Source organism: Humulus lupulus, chromosome 3 (assembly GCF_963169125.1).
Source record: "Humulus lupulus chromosome 3, drHumLupu1.1, whole genome shotgun sequence".
Lineage (NCBI taxonomy): Eukaryota > Viridiplantae > Streptophyta > Magnoliopsida > Rosales > Cannabaceae > Humulus > Humulus lupulus.
The window spans coordinates 41,784,166-41,807,888 of NC_084795.1; the positions used below are offsets into that span (position 1 = coordinate 41,784,166).

General features: G+C 37.8%; 1 pseudogene; it reads left to right on the forward strand.

The window, feature by feature from the left end:
- The first annotated feature begins 1,488 nt into the window (after positions 1 to 1,488).
- LOC133824014 (peptide chain release factor PrfB3, chloroplastic-like) lies at positions 1,489 to 5,095 on the forward strand (annotated as a pseudogene).
- Positions 5,096 to 23,723: the final 18,628 nt, after the last annotated feature.

Consider the following 23,723-nt stretch of genomic DNA (forward strand, 5'->3'; position numbering starts at 1 on the left):
TAATCTATGTATAAAGTTTCTTTCTAGTCTAGACATTTTCCTGTTTTGAAAAACACATAATCTGTAGATCACTATACTCTTGATGTCAAAAGCAAGTAAAGATTCAGACTTGGAGCAGCCTTCAAAGACACACCTGTTTCTGTTCAACCAAATACAATAACAAGTGGCTGCACAAACTGCAATGCTGATGAGTCTAATAATACCAGAAGCTTTCAGCAAGAGCCAAGTTAACCAACCAGCAAATTCTAACGCCCACCCTCTAAAACCCAGCCAACTGAACACTAACTCCACCACTCTTCTAGACAGATTGCATTGGAAAAATAAATGCTGATGCGATTTTGGTTGTTCACCACAAACCGGACAGAGCAGTGAATCAAGAACTAAATGAAACTTACTCAGATTGTCCAAAGTTAGCAAATGAGTATTCACAACCTGCCATAACATAAATCTATGCTTAGGAAGATTGAGGCTACTCCAAATGGCTATGTGGTAGCTGAATTGGGACTGAGGCAGCGAGCTGTTGTACAGAACAGAAGCACCAAATCTACCCGAATAGCCTGCCTTCAAAATCTCAGCTAAGGAAAATTTTTGTCTCAATCGACAAAGTTTGCGCCAATACCAGCTGGTGTCTAACTTTACCTCATAAGACCAAAAGGGTACCCCCTTGAGATAGACAGCATTAACCCATTTGACAGCATTCAACCAAACCTTTTTATCTATAAAAAAATTAAATTTATTTCGAAATTGTGTTTTAAATTTAAATTAAAAATCAATGCATAGTAACTAAACTAGTTAATACCAACCTAACCATTTAGAATTTAATGGTATAATTATGCATAATCAACCTAACCAATAACAAAATTATTGTGTTATTTTTGGGAATTGAAATATGTTCATTTTATGTTTTGACACTACTACAAAATCACATTTTTAGGACACTCACATAAATGCGAGTCCTAAAAAAGTCTCCTGGACCTTTTAGGACTTGCATTGCGAGTCCTTAAAGAATTTGTTTTAGGACTTGCGGAGCGAGTCCTAAAAACTATGTGTGTCCTAAATATTTGAGATTTTTTTTTAAAACAAATACCTCTGGGACTTTTTAGGACTCGCGGCGAGTCCTAAAATAATGTTTTCAGGACTCACATTGCGAGTCCTAAAAACTTATGTGTATCCTAAAAGTTTAAATTTAAAAAAAATTCAAATTCCCTCCAATTTTCCTTAAAAACTGTTTTTAGGACTCGCAATGAGTGTCCTAAAAACATATGTGGATCCTAAAAAACTTTAATATAAAATTTAAGTGTAATATTAGTGGTGATTTTTAAGGACTCACTTTGGGTGTCCTAAAAATTTTTAAGTAAAAAATAATAAATAAATTAATAAATTAATGCTTTATTTTAATAACTAAATTAAAAAAACAGATTTTTATTTTATTTTCTAAAAAAAGAAAAAAAAATTGAATTTTATTTATTTGGGGTTATACCCAAATATTGTATTTTAAAAAAAATCCCTAAAAGCTTCAGCCCCCAGCCGACCCTCTCTTCTCCCCTGCCTTTCCATGAGTCTCCCTCAGTTTCAGACTCGCACCTGGCCGCACATGGACGCCGTCGACGAGATTCGTGGCTCGCTCAAGCAGATGCGGAGAGGCTCGCTGCAACGGTGGCTCATGGCTCGCGGCTCACGATGAGGCGGTGGCTTGCGATGAGGCGGTGGGTTCCAGCCATGGGTTCAGGTATATATATTGCGAGTCACTCTCTCTCTCCCTTTCTGGTTTGGCTCTCAATCTCTCATCCTCTCTCAGCTGTGGACTAAGGCTCGATGAAAAAGGGACAAGCAGGGGCTAAGGTGGACAATGAAGGGATATCGACAGAGCTCTAATGGTGAGGGCTTGAACGGCGCAGGCGAGGGTCGACTGTGTCTTCATTGAAGAGGTCGAACAGGTAAGTTTTTTCCTCAGCCTTTTTTTTTTTAAATATCTGGGTTCAAAATGGAGATATTTAATATGATATTTGGGTATATATTTTTTGTTTTGAGATCTCTGTATATATTTGGGTTTAAAACGGGGTTCAAAACTGAGATTTTAATTGTGGGATTAATCATTTTCCTTAGTTTGTTCTTATGTGAGATCTAATGGCTAGAAACTGATCATCATCTTCAAAATTGAGGTATTGTAGCACTACTCATTACCTCAAGATGCCTAATTTCTCTGCTATGAACTTCATTGATTTTATGTGTTAGATTGATTTTTTTGAATCGACAAGTTCTGGTTTGGGAGCACGAGGTGTCTATATTTGATTTAAAGTATATATTGTTTGAATGATTAGATGCATGATCCATCTCTTATTGTTTAATTTTTGATTATTGTATATAGATTATTGGTAGTACTCCACAGGTTTATTTATTCGGAATGTTGAAGAGGATTTTCCAAATTGGTTGGCTTTGAGACTAATTCTCAATACTTGGTTCTATATAAGAATTGAGTGACCAGAAAAGCAAAAATGAGTGTCCTTTTAGGAGTAATGTATAAAGATGATATATGAGTATTTCGTGATAAATACATGAGTATTTATTGTCATCTTTCTTTTAGTCTTGCTTTTGGTGGTGTTGGGGATGATTGCAATAGAGATACCAATCTTTATATACAATATATAATAAAAGCAAATGACTCAACTGATAGTTATATCTAACAGCTAAAATTTTATCACTTCTCTAGAGATTTTCACAATATTTTTCTTGTTCCCTTCTTCTACTTGTTGCTCTGTTAATATCATTCTATCCACAATGCAATAATTATTATACCTTTCATTTGTCATGCATTCTTCACCGTTTTCAAGGTCAAGATGTTATTCTATGCTTAAGGTCTTTCTTATAGCTCTGTTTGTAAGTACATTTATTGGTTTAGAGTTAATGACTGGATGGAAAAGTATATACAGAAAGCCAATTGTCAATAATAGATATTATTCTATAGGTTTTTATTGATAAGTTTTAATAGGAAACATAGAAAAAAACAATCACTGTAAAAATAGTTATGTAATATGCTTATTTTAGATAAAAAAAAAAAAGAAGACTTGTGCGCTTGAAGAGGAGAAAAGATCAATCGCATTCTTCAATCATTGATCTTTCTCTGGTTTTTTTTTTTTATGGTTTGTGTGGGAAGATGGGTCTGGTTTCTTAGATATAATTCAAGGTATTATTATGGCTTCTTTTTCCCTGTATTGAATCTTATATTTAATTCTTAAAATTGATCATTTTATTTCTGGAAGTAAGAAAGGAGATTGTTTTGTTTATTTACTTTAGTAGTAGCACTTGCATGACTTAATTTACTTTGGTATATATTTATAATAGTGGAAAAGATCTTGATGTTGGCTTGATTTAGTAGTATAAACCATGGATGAAGACAAGAACAAGGTCTACAAACAACTGGGTCAGCTTTACTTTCTCTGTTTCTCCTTCACTCTTAGCTTGCTTTATATGTGTCTTCTTGGTGTCTAGCTGTTTAGTGAGCAAATGGGGTTTGCACCAATTTGGAACCACGTGTTTTGATGTTTGAATGGCGGCTTTTCTTTATGTGGTGCTTGTTATGGCTATATGGAGTAGTTTTTCAGTTTTGCATACATGGGTACCTATCATCTGTTTGAGATTATTTCTCAGTTAATATTCGTTCTTTTCCAGAGAACAAAATAGAAAGTTCTTTGGTTATATTTGGTTGTGTTGTTTATTTACTTGTCTCATGGGATTTAATGTAGCTTTTGGTAATTGTGTAGGTTTATTTACATTGGAAAGGAATATTGAAGAGGCGGTTTTGTGAGCTGAAATGCTGGCCCCTGCGGCACTCGAACATGAAGAGGCAAAACGAAATAAACAGGAAGAAATGATACGGGCTTATGACCTCTGGGACGACCCTGCTAAATCCAATGTGATTCTTGCTAAGTTAGCTGATAGTGCCAAAGTGGTTGATGCCCTTAAGGATTTAACATATAAGGTGATAATCTATGCATAGGATTTTTCATATTTATTATGAATTAGTACATAATGGATAATTAACTATTTTTAGATGGGTGCACCTTTGGAGTATGTCATTGTCTACTTCTTCTTGGAAATAATCATATTGTATCCATTATATAATAGACTGGCATAGAGAGCTCTTTGTTTTAAATTAATGACTTAAACTGCACATTATCCTTCCTCTGAGTGAACGTTTGAGCATTCAAAACTACATTTTTAAAAACAATATTTTGGCAGTCATGACTCATGTGCATTGGTGCATTTTGTTGATTTTTCCTCAACATTCTTTAGAACTTGTCTATATGAGTTTGCTCCAATCATCTTTACCATTTTTCCTCTTTTAGTTGGAATGATTATTTTGTTGTTCTTATTTAATTTATGTCTGCGGGTTGAAGAGGCAAAGTTAATAACACAGTTGGCCGAGATAGATGCTATCAATTATGGGCTTTTCAAGCAAGCATATAGTGCTTCTTTAGACGTAAGCAAGGTTTTGGATCATTATGAGATGGCCAAGCTTCTAAAGGGGCCATATGACATTGAGGGAGCATGTGTAGTTATTAAAGCTGGATCTGAAGGTCACTCTGAGGTTTGATAATCTTGTTTACCTTGTTTATCTCATATATTTAACCTTTTATGTATGATCTTTTGGAGATAAAACATACATGTTTGGAATTCCATGGTCCAACTTGGTATGTAATTAAATGAAGCAACGTCTAACAGAAATTGAGCATTTTTCTGAAAAAGCTCAACAAGATGATTATTGTCTCTCCTATGTTTTCAGTCTCTTTTGTTCTCTGACTTTGTTTATATATTCCATATCCAGATATGGGCAAGTAAGGTGTCCACTTCATGATTAGAGGTCCTAATGTTGAATCTGCGCTGTTTGAGGTACAACTTTTGTCGTTTGTTTTTGCTATTAATCTCTGGCCAAATATTTTTATATCAGTTGCTTATTTACAACCTTCAAATTGATGATAGGGATTTGAATAGCACATCCTCCTCCATGCTTGAAGAAGAGCAGAGTGGAACTAGACCTTCAGTCTGCATTCAGCATATTCCTACTGGCATAAGTGTCCAATCAGCAGGTGATTAGTCATATTTATACATCTCGTTCTATTTCTTTATCATGTTTAATATGACAGTATGACATGAATAAAAATCTGCTGTCTCCTTCTCTGTATCTCAACCCTGCCCCCACCAATTAAATATTAACACATCATTTAGTTTGACACATCAATAACGGAGGTCTAACACTAAAAGAATTTGTAATTTTTCGTTACAAAGCATTTGCCCTTTCGTCTTTCTTCTTCCATTTTTATTTATGTAGTCTAGTCTGGTATATTACAGTGATAAAACACTTTCATCTTCTTTTTTTTTTTTTTTATACATTTTTTTAATGACAAAATAGAGTCCGATCTCGTATTACAGCCATATATGTCATTTTATCTTATTTTTACATTTTCTTTAAGAAATAACTGAGATTGTAGTCTATACATGTTCTAGCAATGAATAAATTTGTAGAGAAAAACTTTATTTATTTTTCTGTTCTATATTAACCATTTTCCTTTTCTATTTTCTTCTGTTTATTTTTTTTATTTTATGAAAAAAATAGAGTTTACAAGTAGAATATTAACATCGCCACCTATTTTCATGGTGATAAAAAATTTATTTATCCATGTTTTTTCTTTATATATAAAAATGATAAAAAAAATAAATAATTACAAAATTAAGAAAAAAAAATAAGCGCAAATATGGTAACAAAAAATAAATAGACAACATAAAAAAGGAAAATAACAATGGCTAATAAAATATACTTCATTCACGTAATTTAGTCTAGCTTCCTTTGTACTCTTCCCATATCAATGTTTCTTCATTAAAAAATAATAATATAAAAATATATGTTTAAACCAGTGCTTGGATGATATTATTTTTGTCTGCAATATGAATTCATTGCAAGACCAAACTCTGAAAGAAGAAGAAGATAAAGGGCAAATGGTTTGTAACGGAAAAGTTAACAATAGTTTTCAATCTTAGACATATGTTAGTTAACATGTCAAACTAAGTGATGTGTCAATATTTAATTGGTGGGACAGGATTGGGCCATAGAAACAGGGACAACAGATTTTTACATGTTGGTGTTGAATGTGACAGATAGCTAGGCTAGTAAATTAGGGGATATGCTGTCTGATTTTCTATGAAGTTTGCTTGGAGTTATTGTTGGATTCACGATTTCATTCAAAAGAGTTTATATTATGTGACTAAAATATAGTCCCTTACCATCTCATATTTATGGTATTAAGCTTTGAGCTATTTTATCGTTAGTTTAGAAGAGAAACAATTTCTATATGATTTTAACATGCCCTTGGAGTGCCATTGGTATATTTGTGCAAAATAATTATGTGTTCTATTCAGTACAACTTATCATACGATGTTGTGTGTGTATATATTGTAATAAGCATCATGATGTAATTGATCACCATCAAATACAATGAAACTCATTGCACAAATCTTAGTTTCTTAAAGCACTTACATGATGTTGTGTGTATATATTTGATTTGAATGCAATTTGCGTAGCTTAATTATGCATTTTCACTTTGATTTGATTGTTAAAAGCCAAATGATGATGATGATGATGTGTTAATTTTGGTGTAGTTTGGTACTGTTTTGAAATGCCTATGTACTGGATGAATAACATTTTATGAAATATTACTATCTAACAAGAAATTGTGTGTCTACTTATTTATAAGTTTGAATTATAACATATTTATAATTAAATAACTTTTTTATAATGTGCAGGGCTATATTGAGATGCATTTCTTTGGCGTAATACTCGACAACATTGACAGTTGACATTTTTAGAATAAAAAATATATTTCACTAACATTGTATACATTTCTTGTTTAATATTTGGTGATGATATAATTTGATTGTAGTATAAACTATCATGAAATATGATTTTGTAAGCCGAATAGACTAGATACTGAAATAATATTTTTGAGTAATTAATAAAAAAATTTGTTGTATTTTCTTTTCAAATTTTAAAAATTTAACATATATAATACATTTTAGACATCCAAAGGGATATATTTTTTCTAAATCAAAATGAAATTTGTAGCTGCATTTTAAAAAAAAAAAAATACTTTTAAGGGCATGCAAAGCGAGTCCTAAAAAATTACTTAAAGCACTCAATTAGATTTTTTAGGACTCGCAATGTGAGTCCTAAAAACTTAATTAAATGCACTCAGCCGGATTTTTTAGGACTCGCACCAGATTTTTTAGGACTCACGTTGCGAGTCCTAAAAACATTCTTTTAGGACTCTCAATGTGAGTTCTAAAAACTTAATTAAAGGTACTCAACCAGATTTTTTAGGATTCGCACCAGATTTTTTAGGACTCGCAAAATGTTCTTTTAGGACTCGCGATGCGAGTCCTAAAAACTTAATTAAAGTCACTCAACCAGATTTTTTAGGACTCGCAACGTGAGTCCTAAAAACAGTTTTTTAGGACTCGCAATGCGAGTCCTAAAAAACATTAGTTTTTAAGGCTCTCAAATAGAGGACTCGCGCCCCGCGAGTCCTAAACACTTTTTTAGGACTCGCAATGCTAGTCCTAAAAATCATTTTTTGTAGTAGTGATGAGAAGTGTAACTAATCATAATTTTGAGCATGATTTTTGGGATATGGAATAGCCCATCAATAGCTATATTTTTCATAATTATTACACATCTTATTTATTAATTTATCCAAAACAATTCAGGTATTGGTTCAAAATGGAATTTAGTTTATTTTTTTAAATGGGTATTTTAAATGTCATAATTTCGAAATTATATGGTTTTTAACACTATTTATAAATCATTTTATCTTATATACACTGATATCATTTGTAGGCAAACATAAACTTTGTTTTTAGGTAGAGTTTGAAATCATTTTATATTTTTAAGAATGTGTCCATTTACTCAATATTATGATGACTTAGGAGAGGAAGAAGTTAAAGAGATTGTGTTGCTTGCTACACATTTGATTGATCATGTTGGAGTGAGTTTTAGATCCGACAATCGCGAAGCATTATTTGAGAAAATGAAGAAACTATTCGAAGAGGAACAAACAAAAGTTGATGAGCACTTGAAAAATATGGATGTGCTCTTGAGAATGATGGAAAAGTTGAAGAAAACGTAAGGAAATTGTTTGTTTGTCTATCTACTATTGTACTTTGTAGATTTATATTATTATGTTTGATTGAACTAATGAAATTTTACTTTTTATTATATAGTGGTTTAATTTACAACACTCATAAAATCCTTGTAAACATAAAATATAAATAGCTTTCATATAATTCTTAGTACAAAAAAAGCTTGATGCATATATATAGAGACAATCATGCATCACAAATTGCACCATAAGATTATTAATAGCATCTTCCAAATCCAAAAGCTTGATGCGAGTTTCAAATTTTAATCCTTTATCAAGACAATCATGCATATCTTTAGTTCTTCTACGCAAGTCTTTTGCTTTCATGAGAATGTTATAGGAACCTTTCGAGTTTGGAAAGGTTTTTTTGTATTAGAAGGGATGCTATCTACCTGGCCATCATCGTTTCGTTCAAGCTCCTTATAATATTCATTCGAATCTGTACATATTGTTGGTGAACCGTTGATATTTTTAATTAACTGGACAACATCTATTTCCCCGTCAGTGTCGCTTGATTCAACATCAAAAAAGCCTTCCGAAAACTCCATATCGAGTAATGCATGAGGCCATTTTCCGAGTACATGAAAATGTTGTTCTTCCTTAACTTGATCGATTGTATTGCTACTTTCGCCTTCAACAACAATGTCTTTGTCTGGTTCACGCGAGATAATGTCTTCATATTCAACCTCATTCTCTGCATCTTTGACTTCATAGTTGGATTCACTTTTTGTTTCATGATTGCCACTATCTTCATCAACCCTTCTAGGCTCCATAGTAATCTCCATCTTGGAAATTATACTAATTTTTGTGTTATATTTAAAATTTGATGAGAAGAATAAAATGCATTTATGATAGGTGGTTAGGAATATGAATAACTCCCTTTTAAAATGTTATACATAATTATTAAAAAGACACTTGTTCAACTTCCAACCATTGTATTTTTTGAAATGGGAAGAATGGGAAGTGAATATGTATATTTTTAATAATTATGTATAATTTTCATTAATTAATTTTAAAAAATACAATGGTATATTGAACAGTTGCTTTTGTTTAATGGGAAGTTGAACAAGTGTCTTTTCAAAAACTATGTATACTTTTTATTAAATAATTTTGAAAAAATACATTGGTAAATTGGAAGTTGAATATGTATCTTCTTATTAATTATGTATAGCTTTTATTAAATAATTTCGAAAAAAAATACAGTGGTAAATTGAATTGTTTCTTTAATGGGAAATTGAACAGGAGTCTTTTCAATAATTATGTACAAATTTTTAAATTAATTTCAAAATAAAAGAAAATTAAATTTGAACAAATGTGTTTGTTCAATGGGAAGTTGAACAAGTGTCTTTTTAATAATTATGTGTAACATTTTTTAAAAAATGAATTAAATAAAAATCGAAATATAAAATAATATTAAATTAATATGGCAAAAATTAATGTAAATTTGTTTAAAATTTATTATGAAATTCGAAATTAATATTTTTTAATTGAAAACTTGTCTTTTGAATAACTCATAGAGTGTAATAAATGTATACAAATATTGAATTAATTTTGATTCTATGTCTAGGTTCTTTGAACATAATAAATGTTGTTTAATTATATTTTGAAAATATATAATTATTAACTTTTTTAATTGGTGTTGTGAAGATGAATAGGTGTCTTGATAAATTAAACATGTGATGTAACAAATGCGTAGAAATTTGTGAGAATAAATTCATTTTTTGAAAACACAATTTTTTTTAAATTTATATTGAAAAATTCAAAAAAATAATAGGGAATCTCAATAGGTGTTACTCGTATTAATTTGATAAGATACCATCATTATTAACTACACTATTGAATGATAATTTTTAAAATTATTTATAAATAATCTATTACATGTATTAGTATTACATGAAAAACAAGGTTGAGAAAGAGAAGGAAAAATGAAAGACATGAACAAAAAGGATAAAGGGAAGCAGAAAATGGAAGACCTGAAGAAAAATGGGAAAATGAAGCAAAAGAATGAGGGGTGTACTACAGATGATGTATCTCACACGTCGGAGGAACCAAAGTATTTGGAAACCATTGTTCCAAAAAAAAAAAGATGTCCAACAACTTATAATACAATTCGAAAATAGGAGGTACGATATAAACACTCGTCTTCTTTGCATTAGTAGTAAAATAAATACCATTCAACAACTCTTGTTGTCAGGAAGCATCTCTACTAATCTTAACTGTGTTCCGGCCCGTGAGCTCCAAATACTCCAAACTGAAACCTGTCAAAGGCTCATCCATGCTCTAGAAAAGGAAGATTACTACATGCAGATTGAACTCGTCAAGCTTGAACGCGATATTACTTTTCAAAAGTGGTGCTTAAAAAATTGGATCAAAGATTGAAGACTGTTGTCTCTTTTTACAATTTTTATTTAAATGATTGTACTCTCTCTTTTTTTGTTAGATGTATGTTGAATTTAACATATTATTATGAAATAGAATTTTTTTTTTAATGGTTATAAATATTGTTATTTTGTAATATGTATATTTCTTTTTTATCTTTATTTTTCGTTATAAAAAATGTAATAAAAAATTAGTGGGTTTTGTTGAAAGTTTAAAAAGTCATTACTTTTTTTATATAATTTTTTAATATAAATAATGACACTTTTTCAAAAATATTGTTAAAAAATACTTAATTATACATGTTAATAGAATTAATAAATAAAAAAATAAGAATATGAGTAGTCAATGACATTTATGGATTTATTTGTGTTGACGCCGTTTTTCGTCAACAGTGAAAGAAGTGCACGTAAACAATTACTAGTAATGACCAATTAAAAAATAACAACACAAAACACGATTTTTACGTGGTTCAGCAGTTAAATCTGCCTAGTCCACGAGTCTCTGTTATTAAACTCAAGATTATCTCTGAAGATTCTTAAGCATGAATTCCTCAGAATTTTCTCTCAAGGTTCAAAATTTCGGTCCTTTACAATGGTGCATGACCTCTCTATTTATAGAGAAGGTTGCAGAATACTATCCCACATATTTTGGGTAGTTACTCTTTTTGTGTAAATAAAATAAATGGCTTTAAATGCCTATAATCAGATATAAAAGGAAACGTTCCCTGAAGACCAGGGGGTGTATAACTAACCAAATAATATCCCACGACTTTAGGGAATTTACAGTAATAAATGAAGATTACGTCTCTTATGGACAACACTTATAGATATTCACAGTTTTTATCATATATCTCCAAGGCCTTAGCCTCCCAGGTTTCTCGTCATCTTTCGAGCTAATGACATCTCCCGAGGTCACACGGCTTTCGAGATCGTATGTGCGTCGAGCTCGAAACCCCTGATCCGAGGTCATCCCTGAGGATAGATGCGTCTCCGGAGCTACCTTTCGAGATCGTGAACACTTCGAGGTCACCATATTCGAGGTCGTCTCAGTCTTGCAGGCTCGATATTTAGTCCTGGAGCATACTCTAAACCTTACGAGTCTATTCGTTTGTGAATCCAACTTTCGAGGTTACATTTAACATAGCTCAAAATCTGGGTATAACATCTTGCCCCCTCAAAAGTATTTGTTCGAATCCTAAGAGAAGGAAACTTTTGAACTACTTTCTTCGGGAACCGTACCGTCATACACTTTTGAAAATGGACACGCGCCAGCTGGGTATTGCTCATTTTTGGTACTTGAGTACCTTGGAAACCTGCCCACGATCATCCGTCTGCCACCTTTTCAGCGCCATCTTGTCATTGATCCCCATGCGTTGGATCTAGCAAGGATTTCATTCAACGCCCCAGATTAATCCCCTTTTTCCATCTATATATATGAGACCCCACTCATCATCTTCTTTTTTATTTTTGTTCACCAGGAGCAAGAAAAGAGAGAAAAAACGAAACCAGAGACCTTCCTATAAAGCTTCTATCCCGTGCATGTTTTCTCAGCCAAAGAAACAAAGAAACCCTGGTTTGTTCGAGTCCGTGAGTTCTTATTTGCAACCTCTCTTTCATTCAACGATCTCTCTACAATCGCCATTATTGTGTAGGTATGCAATCTTTGTTTTCCATTTTGTCAGTTTTTGTTCATGTTGTTCTTGCTGTGTCTTTGTATGTACTAGTTTACATTCTTAGCATAATACGATAGGAGATTTCTATCCGATAGGCTCTTATGCTTTTTAGATTTCCAACACAGAATTTACATCACTGGTTCATACCCAGTTTTGATGTTTGAGCAAGATTCCTGTTTCCTGAGTTTTAAAATTTTAAGAGACGTTTCTTGTACACCAAGATTTCGGGTAAAAAACTTTGGCTTTGGCTAATGCACGAAACCCAAGGCTGCCTTTTCTGGTTAACCACCACTCTTTTTTCCCTTGATTTTCGGGATTTTCAAAAAATTATCCACTCTCCTTCCTTTCTCGTGGAACGCACGTCCTGACTCTTTAATAAGGGTCTTAATATATAGCTTGTTTTGTTCCCAAACCCCGAGCTCGTCTTTTCGAACTTGTAATTCTTGCATGCATGGCCCTCACCATTTTTTCTTTCTCGCTAGATGTCACAGAATCTGGAAAGACGGTGGGGGTCATTGCTGGCAATCCCTTACGAGCCAAAATCCCCGAGCCCAGAATCGTTGTTCGCCCGGAATCAACGTCAGATAAGGGAGTACGAGCTTGCGTGCGAGCAGGAGGATATTCGAGCTCATTACCGCCGTCAGATAGACGAGGTTATTGAGAAGAAGAGGAGAATTCTTCGGGAGGCCCTTTATCCAGAGTCCAACTTAGGGCCTAGGCCGATTCCCCTCGACCCTGCACTAAAGGTCACTGTCGCATTCTATCCAGGAGAACTTCAATTTTCACTAATGGGGGAACCTTCTTCCTCACAGCCGAGGAAAGAAATGTTCGAGGCCGAGCACTATTGGATCTCGGTTACCTCGACTAGTCAGATAACTGACATCTTGGCCCTCCATGGCCTCAGCTTGTCAGGTTCTTTAAAGTGTCGAGCTCCGACTGACCACGAACGAAGCTGCTTCGCCCCTAGGGGCCGCGACGCCAAGGTGAAATACGCGGCATGGAGCCAGGAACACATGAGGACGGGAGCACTGTTGCCCTTGAAGTCTTTTTTCAAGGACTTCACAGATTTCGTTGGGTTGGCTCCGTTCCAACTTAACACCAATTCTTACAGGGTGCTGTCTGCCCTGAGGTCGCTATACCACGAGCTGACGTGGGAAGGACCTTCGCCTCAAGAGATTTTATATCTCTTTTGTTTGAAAAGAAACCCCTTCCGAGCTCGGGGAGGAGATGGCTTTTATTATCTTTCGAGCTATCCCAAAGAGAAGAAGGTCTTTAAAGATCTTCCCAATCATCTGCCTGATTTCAAAAGGGCCTTCTTTTGGACAGACGGTCTGTCCCCGTCTCGACACTACTCGTTCAGGCGGATTGGTAAGTATTCTCATTATTTTTGTTTCTGTGCTCGGGCCTTTAGCTCTTAGATCCGTACTTAGTTGAAATATGTTTTGTCTTTCAGCCAATTTTCAGCGTCCCACTCCTGACGAGACAATGAAGGGGCACAGAGAGACCCTGCTCCAACTCCCCCATGGCAGGAGGTCTCTCTTATACCTTTTACACGAGTACAGGCTCCGAAAATGCGGACTTTTGGGGGAGGGCCAGTCCACCTCTGACTGGTCCAATAAAAAGTATGAACACTGGGAGCAGGAGCCTTTTCCCACAGGCGCCCCCCCTCCGAGGAGAGAAGCGAGGCCGCCACTTCCAGTTCGCATAACGAGTCCGCTGTCGGGGAATGAGGCTAATGGCGAAGCCTCGAGCTCAAATTCGGATGAAGGTAAAGTCCTCCCTACCTCGAGAATGTGGTCCTCCACCTTACTAAAACATAAGCCCAATAGGTTAGTCTCATGCCCACAGGATAGATACCACTTCTACATATGGAGTTGGGTAGACGACTGTGTCCATAGGTTTGATAGTGGGCTCGGGAAGTACAACACCATGTATACTATGGACGAGGTGTGGAACGGGATAGCTGTTCAGTACGGGACCAACGATTATAGGGACCTTTCGAGGTTATCACCCACATATAGGGAAGGCACTCCCCCCGCCTCCTCTGAAGACGGGGGAATTTCATGGTCCCCAAGCTCGAGCTCGAGGGAGAGTTCCAGTTAGGTTTCCTCTATCATCACTTTATATGTCTGTGATACTGAAACAACTTATATGCTTCTCTTTTACTGACTCACACTGTGTTGTGACTTGTGCAGGCAAGATGGACTTCGACCTCGACAACATCATCGAAAGTGGTGGCGCCAAGAGGAGCAAGCGTCCCAGAGCGGGGTCGCTGAAGACTGACCGGCCGGGCAAGGGCCCCAAGAGGTCCAAGAAAACCCCTCCTCCTGCTCCGCCGGTTTTGAGCTCCATTGCTGCGGCGACTTCCCAGACCGGCGCTTCCACAGCGGCGCCGTCCTCGCAGGCCGTCGCCTCTGCAGTGGCGCCAACTTCGCTATTCGGTCCCTCCATTATGGTTGAGCCCCAACCTCCTGTGGTGGTTCAGTCACCCTTGGGTCCGCCTTCTAGAAAGCCTTCTGCTTCTCGATCTCAGAAGCTATCAGTTTCCACCCATATGGATGCATATGTGGTCGACAATGCCGCTGGGTCCCATGGGTCTACGCTGGTCTCGGATGTCATGTCCCGGATCGGCCAGAGCTTTGGCAGTCTCGAAGCTCCCCAATGGCAATGCTTGAACGATACCCAAGACTGCACTGTCCTCTATGAGAAGAGTATCGAGCTCGCTGCCGCGGTAAGTTTCCTTCTACAGTCCTACTTCTTGGTTATAATCACACTGACCTGGTGTTAATGATGATTTTTTTTTCTTTTTCAGTCTCTTGCCTTTACTGCCCAGCTTAATTATAAGTTGAACAACAAGATCCATTCGAGCAGGTCTCATGCTCAAGAGGCGAAGGATCTCCACCTCAAAGCGAGCGATAATCTGAAGGCAGCGAATGCAAAGCTTGAGGAAGGAGCAAAGGAATGTGAAGGCATGGCCACCGAGCTCGGGAAGCTGAAAGCTAAGCTCGAGGAGCTTAAGAAGGAGAATGCCGAGCTCGCGGGTCTTAAGAAGGAGATCACCCAGCTCTAGGAGACCAACAAGAAGCTTGAAGAGGAAAATGCTGCCACCTTTGATATCATGGAGGATGAGAAAGGTCGCCTCCTTGCTGAGTACAAAGAGAAGAAGGATCAGGCGGTTGACTCGGCCATGTACCGAATGTGGGCCAATAATGAAGATCTGGATACCAGCTTCTTAGGTCCTCACGAGGCGACACTTCTTGACAGGTGGAATGCTCAGCTCGAGAAGGAAGAGGCTGCTCGGCTCGAGAAGGAAGAGGCTGCTCGGGAGGCCGTTTCGGAGGGAGCTCAGGAGGATAGCCATGCTATTTGTCCTGAGGAGTCCGGTGCTGCTGATGCTAAGAAGGCCAAGGAGACTCCTCTTTCTTAAATCTGATCTCGGGGAAACCATCTATTGGGGCTGCGTCCCCTTATTTTTGTAATTATTTTAATTTATGCCCACGGGGCTGATACAATTTCTTTAAATATTGACTTATATATGCTTTACATTTCTTGGCTCGAAATATTTTGCACACTTTATATGGATGAATCATTTATGTTTATTTATTCATACAAACATATTGTAGATTTAGGCTCGAAGCTCAATGCATTCATGCATAGTTTGTTCAAATTATCCGCTTCCGACCTCGTTATTCAAAGTCGGATATTACTTTAACCATGAACCCGAAAGTACTTATATGGTATGTAATGTGAATGATTTGGTTATATCTTTTTTGCTTAGTCACTTTTCCTCATCCTCGGTCTTTGCTCCAAGGTTAAGAGTTCGAAACTATTTTTGTTTAAGACATTCCAGCCTCGATCTCGATTTATCTCGAAGTAGGTTTAGGTTCCTACTTATCGTCGATTAGTTTTTTTGGCTAGTTTGTTCCAAACCTGTTAAGTTTGCACATCTGGTTAACTCCAAACGTTTTCTGTTTTTGATAATTCGGTTATGTCCGAACTATCTAAGCTCGTGTATCTGGTTATATCCAAATACTTTATGTTTTTGATAATTCGGTTATGTCCGAACTATCTAAGTTCGCGTATCTGGTTATATCCAAATACTTTATGTTTTTGATAATTCGGTTACGTCCGAACTATCTAAGCTCGCGTATCTGGTTATATCCAAATACTTTATGTTTTTGATAATTCGGTTATGTCCGAACTATCTAAGTTTGCGTATCTGGTTATATCCAAATACTTCATTTTTTTTTAAGCCAATGGTATATATACCAATTATGCCCCCTTAATATCCTAGGAGTACGACCATAGGTTATTAAATTAAGAGAGATTGTAAAAATAAAAAGAGATAATATACTGATCAAAATAAATCTTTATTTGATGGAATTCAAAAATGAAACAAACTAATACATATAGATACTCATGGTAGCCGTCGACGTAAAGTTTCCACAGCTCATGGGCCGTGGTTATTACCTCGTCGTCGGCTATACCAGCACATTCCACTATGAAGTTCGCCAGCGCCTGTGCCTTAATGGTCGTTCTCGGGTGGTAGGTGATCTCGAACTGTCCGAGCTCAACGGCCCATTTAAGAAGTCGACCTGAAGCTTCTGGTTTAGACAGGACTTGCCTAAGCGGTTGATCAGTCAGTACATGGATGGGATGCGCCTGAAAGTAGGGGCTGAGTTTACAAGATGAATGAATTAAACTGAGCGTGAGTTTCTCCATCAATGGGTATCTTGACTCTGCCCCCAGTAATCTTTTACTGATGTAATAAACGGGTCTTTGCACCTTCTCTTCTTCTCCAAGGAGCACAGCGCTTATCGCGTGTTCGGTGGTTGAAAGGTATAGGTACAGTATTTCTCCCGTTTCAGGTTTCGACAGGATGGGTGGCTCTGCAAGGTGCTTTTTGAGCTCCTGAAAGGCCAGCTCGCATTCCTCCGTCCATTCAAACTTCTTACCTCCTCTCAATAAGTTGAAAAATGGAAGGCCACGATCCGTAGACTTCGAGATGAATCTGCTTAGGGCTGCCATCCTGCCAGTTAAACTTTGGACATCTTTGTGCCTTCGAGGCGAGGGCATGTCAATCAGGGCCTTGATCTTGTCGGGGTTAGCCTCGATTCCACGAGAGTTCATAATAAAGCCCAGGAATTTTCCTGAAGACACCCCAAAAGTGCACTTCTGAGGATTTAGCTTCATGTTATACTTCCTGAACACGCCGAAGCACTCTTCGAGGTCATCAACATGGTTCTTGTTAAGTCGAGACTTGACAAGCATGTCATCAACATAAACCTCCATGTTGTTCCCTAGCTGTTCTGAAAACATCATGTTTACGAGCCGCTGGTATGTGGCTCCAACATTCTTGAGCCCGAATGGCATGACATTATAGCAGTATAGCCCTTTATCCATTATAAAGCTGGTATGTTCTTGGTCGAGGGCGTGCATGGGAATCTGGTTATATCCAGAATAGGCATCCATGAACGACATCAGGCCATGCCCCGCCGTGGCATCCATGAGCTGGTCAATCCTCGATAGCGGAAAACAGTCTTTTGGGCAAGCTTTGTTGAGATCTGAATAGTCAATACAGGTTCTCCAACACCGGATTGGCTACCCAGTCAGGGTAAAAGGCATCCCTAATGAATCGGTTTGCCTTTAACCTGTCGACCTCCTCCTTCAGTGCTTTCTTTCTGTCTTTGTCCAGCTGTCTTCGCTTTTGCTGCTTTGGGGGGAAGCTTTTGTCTATGTTCAGTGCGTGGCTTGCTATATTCGGGCTTATCCCCATCATGTCTGAGTGTGACCATGCGAAGACATCCTGGTTTTTCTTCAAAAAGAAAATTAATTGCTATTTTGTCTCATCTGGGAGGTGTTTTCCGACCTTCACCTTTTTCGAAGGATCAGCTTCCTCGAGTTGAACTTCTTTGAGCTCCTCTAAATGTTCGAGGTCAGCTTTCTCCTCAATTCTTGGATCAATCTCTTCGTCAACCTCTAAGATCGTTCCGTCTTTGTTTTGTAAGATGACGAGTGCTTGTGCGCTCGTCTGTTTCTTTCCTCTCAGGGAGATGCTGTAGCACTCCCTCCCTGTTAACTGGTCTCCTTTCAATGTCCCGACTCCGCTAGGGGTTGGGAACTTAAAGGGCCAGATGCCTTACTGATGAAACTGCCCCCAGCCCGGCCAGGGCGGGTCTCCCGAGCAGCACATTGTAGGAAGATGGTAAGTCTACTACCACGAACTCCATTATCTTGGTTACCGAGACTGGATAATCTCCCAAGGTCACGGGGAGCTCGATGGATCCCATGCAGGCGGTTCCTTCTCCTGAAAAACCGTACAACGTAGTCGCACACGCTTTCAGGTCGCGAAGGGAGAGTCCCATCTTCTCGAGGGTTGCTTTGTAAAGTATGTTGGCTGAGCTCCCATTATCTATGAGAACTAGGTGGACCCTTCTGTTGGCCAGCTGAAGAGTAATGACCAGCGGATCATGGTGAGGAAACTGGACATGGGAGGCGTTTTCCTCGGTGAAGGTTATTGGTTGTGTCTCAATCCTCTGACTTTTGGGAGCCCTAGGTTCGGGTTCATAAGGAGATCCATTCCCAGTCTTCAGTTCGTTAACATATCTCTTCTGGGCGTTCATGCCCACTCCTGCGAGGTGAGGCCCTCCCGAGATGGTTATTACATCCTCTCCATCTATCGACGGGGGCCTGTCTTCTTCCCGAGCTCGGGAATTATTGTTTTACGTCGTCGGAGGCGCGACTACTCTCTGGCTCGTGTCCGTCTGACCCATACTCTGGTTTTTTACATACTGTTGGAAGTAACCTCTCGAGATCAACCCTTCGATCTCGCCCTTCAATTGTCGACATTCATCGGTTGTATGCCCGGTGTCTTTGTGGAACCGGCAATACTTACTGGAATCCCTCTTGGATTTTTGATTTCTCATCGGGTCCGGACGCCTTAAGGGGACCTGGTTTTCATTAGCCAGGTATATGTTCTCCCGAGACTCATTGAGCTCGGTGTATACTCTATACACGGAGAAATACCTCTCCCCTTTCTTCTTCTTTCCTCCCTCGGCTTCGTGGTTACTTCCTTCGGTCTTTTTCCTCTTGGAGGGGTTCTCCGTGGCAGGATTTGGAGCTGCTGGGTCCGCCGAGGTTGAGGCAGAGTTGATGTTTATCGTTGTAGTTTCGGGCTGGGAAGTCGCATTGAGAGTCGACCCCGCTTCCTCTACATTGACAAATCTCTGCGCTCGTCTGTTAAACTCGGTTATTGACCTTACCGGTTTCCCTTGCATGTCATCCCAAAGGGCACTTCCCAGCAATACACCAGCTTGGATAGCCATTAGGTGCCCACATTCATCCACGTCCCGAGCTCGAGCGACTTCCAGATTAAATCTCATTAGGTAACTCTGTAGTGTTTCGCCCGGCTATTGTCGAACGTTAGTTAAGGTGGATGCCTCTGGTCTGACCCCCATCATTGCTCTGAACTGCTTCTTAAAGTCTTTAGACAACTGTTCCCAAGAAGTTATTGAGTGTCTCTTATATTTTTTGAACCAGCTTTTGGCAGGTCCTGCCAATGATGTTGGAAACAACATGCACCTGAGCTCGTAACCCACGTTACTGGCTCTCATGATAGTCTTGAACGTGCTCAGGTGACTACACGGGTCGGTCTTTCCTTCAAACGTTGGGACGTGAGGGATCCGAAACCCTTGAGGAAATGGAGTGTTGGAAATATGGGGGGCATACGGCTCGAGCTCCTCGTCAGAGTCCTCATATCGACCATTTCCTCGTTCATTCTTCAAAAGCCTAAAGGCCTTTTCGAGCTGATCGATTCTTTCTTGGACTGGGTCAGTAGGAGGTACTGTCTGGAATTGACTGTCATTGATCGTGATTCTAGGCTCGCGTCTCCGCGAGGGATCTCTACGCCTATTCAAGCGATCCCTCAGGTCCGGATTTGTTTGATCTCCATTTCCCCGACTCTGGTTCAGGTGATTTCGTAGGTCAGGACGATTCTTGCGGCTTCCAGTATTTTTACAACCTCGGTCATGTTTACTGACCGACCTGATATCTTCAGACTCATCACTGGTGAAACTCATTGCTCGGTTATTTCGTGATGGATTCTTCCCACGTCGCCTCGTCTCCGCCGTGCGAGACCGAGATGTTTGACTTTTCTCAGATGGGGCGCCTCTCCGCTCCTGGAAAGTCTCCCTGTTTCCTTGTCTTTCCCCCGTACACCCTTCATCCTGATCTCGAACGGGTTAAGCGTTCCTACGGGGGGGCAAAGGATATCTTATGGGTTACGGAGGGAACCGTATAGGCGACAGTGGCTGCCACCCTTGTCGCGGCCTAGAGGGTCCAGAATTTGCCCGAGATAGGTCGGTCGCATTTGGTGCGCTCCCAGGTACCTGAGTCCGAGCCTCTGTAGGGGTTCGGTTATTCTCAGCTCCTGCAGGCACTTCCACAGGCGGGTTAGCCGGGGCTCGAGCCCGAGTACTCCTCTGGGGCCTAGGTGGAGCGGATGGCTCTGCTGGTGCCGGAGGTTGAGTCGGCCTCCTTATGGCAGCATCTTTTCGTGGACGCCCACAGGGTCTCCGGGGAGGAACATGCACGTCCCTTGGAGGAGGGACTTGGTTTTCGCGCGGAGGCGGGGGCTGAGCCACCTGCGCCTCTGCGGCTATCCTTGTCAACTCCTCATTCCTTTTTTTGGCCTCTGCCAACAGCTGCTTCAATTGCCGGTTTTCAAGTTCCACAATAGGAACGTACCACTTCGGATTGTAGTACATATCCTCATCCCTTGGTGGAGGAGGTGGTCCCCGGGAATTAGAAGATCCACTTCTCTCTTCAACATCCGGGTTCTCCATTGGTTGTTTTCCACAACGTCTTGGGTAATTTTCCTCAGGTGTGTTCTGATTGTTTGTGGCCATGACTTTTTTAGGGATGAATGCTTAAGGCTCTCAATGAAAGCACCAAACTGTTGACGCCGTTTTTCGTCAACAGTGAAAGAAGAGCACGTAAACAATTACTAGTAATGACCAATTAAAAAATAACAACATAAAACACGATTTTTACGTGGTTCAGCAGTTAAATCTGCCTAGTCCACGAGTCTCTGTTATTAAACTCAAGATTATCTCTGAAGATTCTTAAGCATGAATTCCTCAGAGTTTTCTCTCAAGGTTCAAAATTTCAGTCCTTTACAATGGTGCATGACCTCTCTATTTATAGAGAAAGTTGCAGAATACTATCCCACATATTTTGGGTAGTTACTCTTTTTGTGTAAATAAAATAAATGGCTTTAAATGCCTATAATCAGATATAAAAGGAAACGTCCCCTGAAGACCAGGGGGCATATAACTAACCAAATAATATCCCACGACTTTAGGGGATTTACAGTAATAAATGAAGATTACGTCTCTTATGGACAACACTTATAGATATTCACAGTTTTTATCATATATCTCCAAGGCCTTAGCCTCCCAGGTTTCTCGTCAGCTTTCGAGCTAATGACATCTCCTGAGGTCACACGGCTTTCGAGATCGTATGTGCATCGAGCTCGGAACCCCTGATCCGAGGTCATCCCTGAGGATAGATGCGTCTCCGGAGCTACCTTTCGAGATCGTGAACACTTCGAGGTCACCATATTCGAGGTCGTCTCAGTCTTGCAGGCTCGATATTTAGTCCTGGAGCATACTCTAAACCTTACGAGTCTATTCATTTGTGAATCCAACTTTCGAGGTTACATTTAATATAGCTCGAAATCTGGGTATAACAATTTGTATTTATTACAATTAATATTTTTATTTGGTAAACTAATTAATTATAATAATAATAATAATATTTGTAGTATTTCAAAAATGAATACTTAGCATAATTGACTCCTTGTATTTCCCATCAGTCATTATTATTCCTCATGTTTTATCTTCTTTATTACTACTTCATTATATATATGGGGCTAGAACATTTTTTTTTTATCATCATAAAGATTGTTCATCATAGAGAGAAAATGGACATAAACAAGATAGAGGAGATCATTCTTACTAGATCACTTTCGAAATTCAAAGAAAAATTCTTAAGTGGAGAGTTGTACAGTTTCATGGAAGAGATTAAGATACGCCTCAATAGATCACTTGAAGAAAGAATTACAATGAGAAAGGCAATGATGGATCAAGCATTTAGAGAATGGAGTGGAGAAAGCCCTAAAGTACGTGAAATTCGACACATTCAGAATGAATTATTCCAAAAGTTCATCGATGCTTCTGAGTAGGAGTACTTGTATTGGACGACACAAATGTATGATGTTGAACGTGAAATTGTATTATTTTGAGGAAGGCAAGCAAAAAATGGACAACATCAACGATGTACAGAAAGATAAGCCAAAAATTGAAGACATTGATCATATAGCAAAAGGGAAGCGAAATTGGGCATATGTTACGGATGAGGAAAAAGAAAAAGGAAAAAAAAATTGGTAGACGTGAAGGATATGGAACTAGACGATGTGTTCCTCAATAAATTTGTTGAATTACTATATGATAATACAACTATTAATCTTAAAGAGCTCACCACATCGGTAGATATAAAAAAGAAGAAGGATGAAATCAATCAACTCTTGGTTCTTCTCTGTACCAGAAAGACTAAACTTGGGTCTCTCTTTTCATCTCGATGCATCTCAAGTCGCCTATGGAGTCCTGAGGCACGCAAGATGCAACTTTCTCAACATATCATCCTTCAGAAACTCATCCATGCAGAGAAGGAAGAACACTTTAGGCTCCAAGAACTCTTGAAGATTGTTCATGATGAAAATAAAGATAATAGTCTACTCAAATTTTGAAAAATGTTATTTCTCATTAAAGTTTTTATTTTGACAATATTAGTTTTATTCTCTTTGTAATTTGTCGTCTATGAATTTTATTTTATGAATTTTAGTTTCTCTACAATATTCTTCAATTTATTTGTTTGCAATGTTCTTCAACACATGAACATTATAAATTGTTACGATAAGTAAATGGAAAAATGTTAAGAGTAACTTATGATAATAATTTCTCACTAAACCATAATATATTTTAAGTAACTATAATTATTTAATAATAATAATTTTCAGAAATTATAATTAATCTAAAATTTAGTAATTTATTTAATATTTTTTTAGAATTTGATAACTTTTAAAATTAATAAAACATTACATAAAATAACTATAATTATTTATAAATATTAATTATCGAAATGTATATTAAATATAAAATATAGTAATTTATTTAATATATCTTTGTAGATCTCGAAAACTATACAAATTATTAAAAACTAAAATGTTACATAATACCCAAACACACATCCCACAACTATAATAAATACTAAAACACACATGCCACAACTATAATTCTTGGATATGTAAAAGGTCTTCTCGAAATTATCAATTTATATTTAATCACTGTAATAATAGTAATGAAAAATGCTATAAAAACTATAAGAAAAGCCTATCTTAATTACTTTTATTTAAAAAAAAACAA